Genomic DNA, 6,000 nt, shown 5'->3' with positions numbered 1-6,000 from the left:
GTACAGCCCGCTGGAGTGTGCTGCTCCAAGCCAAGCACAGGCTTCTGGCCACCAGACCAGCTGCGGTGGGTGCTAGGGTCTCCTTCAGCAGCACACTTAGCAAGGAGAGCCAGCTGCCCCACTCTATGTCTCCCACCTCTCTCTCTCTCTCTCTCTCTCTCTCTCTCTCTCTCTCTCTCTCTCTCTCTCTCTCTGTGAAAGCAGATCTTGGGGGTGGCGTATGTGCACATGAGTGCTTGTGTGTGTGCAAGTCTAAGAACAACTTCATTTGTCCTTCCATTCATCTTGTCTTTTGAAGACAGGATCTCTCCCCAGCTTGGAGCTTGACGCAGCCTAGACCAGCAGGCCAGCCAGTCCCAAGGTCCACCTGTCTCCACCTCCCCAGTGCTAGGATGACAAGCAAGTACCACCACACCCAGCTTTATTTTTAATGCGGGTTCTGAAAACCGAACTCAGGCCCTCATACTTGGGAGGCAACCCTTTTCTCTTTCTCTTAGATGCAGAATCTGTGCCATCTCATGTCTGCCATAGATCTGAAGGTCTGGATCATTCCCGAACATAGGCAGTCAGTTTCATTCATTGAGAGTTTCCCCACCAGGGCCTGCAGAGGAGCAATCTCCCACACATGTGAAACACAACCCTGGGCGAATGTGATCTGAATCAGCATGGCAAAGCTCCCCAGACGTGGCGCATGGGAACTGCCGTATCCCATGAGTAAGGGGCCAGCCAGTTGGGATGGAAAGATGGGCCCTTGGGACTGACTCCAGCTGAGCAGAGGGCCTGCTTTGCCCTCAGGAGTACCCCAGGGTTGGATAGAGCATGGAGGAGGCAAGGGCAGGGATTACATTGATCCTACCTCCCTCTCTGCAAGTCCTTAAGGAGAAGCTACCAGGCAAAGCCTGGACTCTGCCACAGAGGCCTTGCTCTGTAGTCACAGCACACTGGCACCACGGAGGGGACCCTGGCAGCCCTGCCAAGGAGGCACGAAAATTGTTCATTTTTTTTTTCATAGTTTCAGCAATTTTAGGTGACACTTGCCTGGAGCTAGAGGGTGTTCATTGTACATTCTTCCTCTTTTGTTGCTGTCTGAATCTGATTTCTGGGGTGGATGTGAATTCTGGACACCCAGCAGCAGGAAACCTCAGACAGTCTCTGAATTCTTTGGAAGGATTTCTCCACAAAGATTAGGAAGCCTGGCTGGAGGGATGGCAGTGACGTCTTACACGGAGCAGGAGTGTGTTTCATCGAGGAATACCGGCATTAGAGACGGAACAAAAGGACGAAATCGGCGAACAGATGGGTGGGTGTTCAGCAAAGGCTCATGATCTATGTGAGCAGTGTGGGCTATGCCCTCCCCTTTTTCCTGTTTCTGATGCATCGGGGTATGATGTGATATGATATGACAGAACACGTCAAAAATTTAGGGGAAAATAAAACCCTGTTTTTTGTCTGCTTTTTTTTTTTTTTTTTAAACATCAAACTATTGCTATCAATAGGAACAGCAACTGTTCAAAAATTTGTTTCAGAACTGCCAAGAAGTGAACGCGGTAGAAAAAAAAAAGTCTTTTTCCCTGCTGTTTGCAAGGTGGACACAAATGCAAACGGTAGGAGGTTGACAACTTGACACATGTCTAATAAATCTAAAGCATAAAAAGTCAACAATTCCCCGCGCAAGGAAGCATCGCCGGAATAAAAAGTGCTACGCAAAGAAAGAATAACCATTAAAAAATAGATTTTCTGAATTCAGTGAGTAATTTAGCCCTTGGAGTGCCAGCCTTCATAACAGGGAAGCTTTTTCTTCTCCTTTCTTCAACAAGACAGACAGGAGGCGAGGTTTAGGGAGGGGGCTGCAGCATTCAGAACAACCAGGTGAGAAGCAGCCAGCAGATGTGTGTCTGTAAGGCCGGGGACCAGGTCGGGGTGCAGAACCTCCCAGATCCCGGCTGCTCTGCAGCTTGGAGCAGGAGTGGGTTTAATTTGACAAGTTGGTCCGTGTACAGGGAATTCACAAATCATAGACAATGCCAAGCAGATTTGGCCACCGACAGCACTATCTGGTGCTGGCCAAGAGGATGGCAGTTGGGAAGCCGGGTCTGTTATCCAGGCACTTGAATGCAGACAGAGAAAGAGACAGAGACTCGGCGAGGGCTGGAGGTGCCTGGCTCAGTTGTTCGAGAAGCGAAGAGAAGACTGAGTCATGTCCTTAATATCAAAATAATTAAGGATTTTGTTTTAACCACTTTTTCTCCAAGCTCGGAGTGCTTTCTCCTCTCACCATGAATCCAGGGCTGAAGAAGATTGTAACTGAATCTGAAAACAAATGGTAATTTGCATGCCAGTCTCATGTAAACAAAAATATCAGCATTAATGTTATGAATCCTAATTTGTGCCACAGAGCTGAAAATCTGCATCTTTCTGAATTATAGGGATATAGACACAGAGCAGTGGGTAACATCTCTGCAGTTCAGAAAACTGACAAAGTCTCTCCAATTTATAGGGAAATTGACATAATTTTGCAAAAATACAAACGCATTTGTGGACTGGGTTTTGCATAATGGGATTAATTTGGTTGACTGTCATATCCACTATAGTGCGGAAGGGAAGTTAATCACAACATCATCCCGAGCTTTTTTAAGGGAAGAAAGAAAAGGAAGGTCCCCACCCCCCACCCCGACACATCCCTGACTATCTTTTCATTAAGAGAAAACACCCAGCCCTCCAGACGGCACCTCGGGTGGCTTTAGGAAGCAATGCTAGACAAATTCCAAAGAGATGCCTTCTCGGATGGAGCCGAGTTGGCCCAGCTCCAGTGAGAAAAATTAGCAGCTTTCATAGTGGCAAGAACAATTGCTTCCAAGGAAATGCGGTATTTGATGCCTGCGAGTGTGGATGTGTTTGCTTAGAACTGGACTGTACCCCAGAGCTGAGGGTAGATAGCGCCCACAGTTTACCACGACACTCAGCTGCCAGGCTTCATAGCGTCCAGCTTCTTTCCATCAATGAACAAGGTGTGTTTCGTGCCTCTGCTGGTCGGAATGGCTCCATTAGCCCACAGTAGCCAACAGCGTAAACAGTTCAGGAGCTCAGTGAACGTGGCAGTGGTCCCCTCTTTCTTGCTAACTGTCCATGCACAAGTAGCAGGGCAAATTTGCTGACTGATGTCCCCCCAAAGTCCCTGGTCATCTGGCAACCATCCGTGCTGACCCAGGTTTCCTGGAGCGGTCAGGCAAAGGCTGCTGGGAACAGAGGGAACGGGTCAGCTTTGGAGGTTCCACCTGGAATGAGTCCCTCACATTCATCCACAGCATCTAGGCCAGAGCAAGCTTCATGGTGGCTCCTTGCTAAAGGGCTCCTGGGACCAAAAGATGAGAAAGCTGATGGGACAGTTGCCTCGGTCACCCCTGGAATTCCCCGTGTCTCTGTCTATCACTGGGAGGATTGATAGTGGGCCGGTGACAGGGGGCGAGTACTCTGCAAAGACTCCAAGACAGGGTGACATTTGTCCACAGCAGGTTCATGTAGTGAGATCAGGGTCCACTCCTGGCCTAATAAAGCCTCTGTTATCAAAATGCTGCAGAGGTAATAGGGAAACTTATATGCCTTCCATGAAGCCTCACACCAGCAGAAAATGACTCAGACAAGAGAGAAGGTGTGTATCAGGCTTTTTCTTTTGGGCCACCAACCAGCTCCTAAATCATGACACGGAGCTTTCCTATTAGCTTTGAATGCTCAGCCTTATCTTAGCTCTTACTTTAATCTGCTTCTCTCTATCCTGTTTTGCCCTGGGGTTTTTTACCTTCTTTCTTTCTTACTTTCCTGCTGTCTCTGTGTCTGGCTGGCAGGTTTGTAGCTAGAGTTTTCCTGCCTTGCCCACAGTCAGGACAAATCTTTGTCACCCGCCAGTCCCACAGCCGCTCAGACCCAACCAAGTAAACACAGAGACTTGTATTGCATACAAACTGTATGGCAGTGGCAGGCTTCTTGCTAACTGTTCTTTTATCTTAAATTAATCCATTTCTATAAATCTATACCTTGTCATGTGGCTGGAGGCTTACCGGTGTCTTCACATGCTTCTTGTCATGGCGGCAGCTGGCAGTGTCTCTCTCCTCAGCCTTCTGCTTCCCAGAATTCTCCTCTCTCCTTGTCCCACCTACTTCCTGCCTGGCAACCTACTTCCTGCCTGGTCACTGGCCATCAGTGTTTTATTTATATAGAACAATATCCACAGCACTGGCTTCTGGCCCGGGGGTGTATCCTTCTTTCTCCTCTTTGTCCCCCTCTCTTCTTCCTAGATTTCTCTTCCTACTTGTTCTTTCTGCCCGCCAGCCCTGCCTAGCCTTTCTTTCTCTGCCTAGCTACTGCAGCTCTTTCTTAGACCAATCAGGTGCCCTAGGCAGGCAAGGTGAAACAAATGTAACCCATCATTACACAGCTACAGTAATATTTCACAGCATAAACAAATGTAACGCGTCTTTACGTAGTTAAATATTCCACAGGTGCCTGGAAGGAGTGTGGAGAGGGTGAGGCGAGTTAGGACAGGATTCTGGTGTCTTAGCCACGACAGGAGATGCCAAGCATTTTGGAGAAGAAGAAGGGGCATGTAGGGTGCGCTCAGATGCGCATGTGGGACATCCACAGAGAGTAACAGTTGGCGGCAGGGCCGTAAGCAACCTATGTAAGCAACCATGCTGGGAGTCTCCTGAACCTGGGACAGGGAGGTGTGGACTGTCTTAGCAGCATCAGAGAATGCCCTGGTTTCTCCTCAGCCTTGTCCCAGACCTCTAAGTTTATAGATTGCAATATAAACACTCCCTGCTTGTTTATGACAGAGTCATGCTCTAGAGTTGACTGTGTATTCTAAAGTCAGGGAGTCTACACTTGACTGTGTCACTTGGCCAGTCTCGTTTCTATCCTGTGGGTGTATCAATGCCAATTTTATGGTTGGTTAGAAGATTGAAGGGGCTACTACATAACACCTGTTCAATAAGAAGCTATTAGGAATACAATTGTTTTATCATTACCCCTGTTTTAAGGACAGTAACTTCGAACTACATGGACACCTACTGGGGACTCCTGGGCTAAGTGGCCAAGTGAATCACACCAAAGCACAGTGGTGCGTGGCATTTTCTGGGCCCCGTGGAGAGGTGACCTGAGATGGCAAATGCGTGGATGATCAGAGGGCCCAGAGTGCTACCTGGGCATCAGTGTTGATAAAACTTCATTCTCAGACTGTAGAAGACAAGTGTGGAGAAGAGTGTGCTGCTGAACTGAGGCCATTGTGGAGAAGAATGTCTCCAGCCTTGACCTCATAGAGGAGAACTGCAGCTTACACTCCGTGGAGTGACCTCTGCTCATGTCACTGCTACAAGAAAAGACCCATTTCACATCTTTTTCATAGTCTCCAGCCACCTCAGAGGTGGCCACACAAATGCAATTCACTTCAGCCGAGACGTCCTGGCTATGCAAGAGTAGTCCATGAAGGAGCTGGGAGACCCTTAGGAGTTGGGGTATATTATAAGAGCTAGGGGTGCCCTTTAATGGCTGACACATTCTACAGGAGCCGAGGGGCCCATAGGGACTGGGAGATCCTGTGAGATCTAAAGGAATCTGTAAGATCTGGTGTACACTGTAGGAGATGGGTACCCTTTAGAGTGACAGAACCCTGACACAGACTGGGACACCCCATAGGAGCTGAGCCCTGTGAGAGCTGCAGAACCCTAGAGAAGCTGGTGCAGCTGAACTGGGACGCCCCGTAGGGCCCAGGGGACACTGTAGGAGGAGCAGTGTATATCAGCAGACTCAGCAGTGCGCCTGTGAATGGGAAGTGGGTCACTGGGTCAAATTCACAGGCCCATTCTGGCCTTGGTACTAGTTCTGCTCCACAGCTGCTGGGAGGCCAGATTGGGGTAAAACTGTCCTTGTCCTGTCATTCCCAGGGCCAGTGTTCCCCTCTCTCTGGCCATACATTCTAGTCAGGAAAGGGAGAGTATGGGGAGGTGG

At 48.9% G+C, this 6,000-nt stretch overlaps 1 long non-coding RNA gene across 1 annotated transcript; it reads right to left on the bottom strand.

Moving 5' to 3' along the window:
• Nucleotides 1–1,915: 1,915 nt before the first annotated feature.
• Nucleotides 1,916–5,424, bottom strand: LOC143269636 (uncharacterized). The gene is made up of 2 exons (XR_013046211.1): nt 5,195–5,424; nt 1,916–3,352 (listed from the first exon to the last, which is right to left on the bottom strand). It is a non-coding gene; the product is annotated as an uncharacterized LOC143269636 (long non-coding RNA).
• Between the last annotated feature and the right edge of the window lie 576 nt (nt 5,425–6,000).

The sequence above is a fragment of the Peromyscus maniculatus genome, chromosome 19 (genome assembly GCF_049852395.1).
Source record: "Peromyscus maniculatus bairdii isolate BWxNUB_F1_BW_parent chromosome 19, HU_Pman_BW_mat_3.1, whole genome shotgun sequence".
Taxonomy (NCBI): Eukaryota; Metazoa; Chordata; class Mammalia; order Rodentia; family Cricetidae; genus Peromyscus; species Peromyscus maniculatus.
Note: the sequence above shows the minus strand (reverse complement) of the source record. Positions and strands in the feature narration are given on the sequence as shown.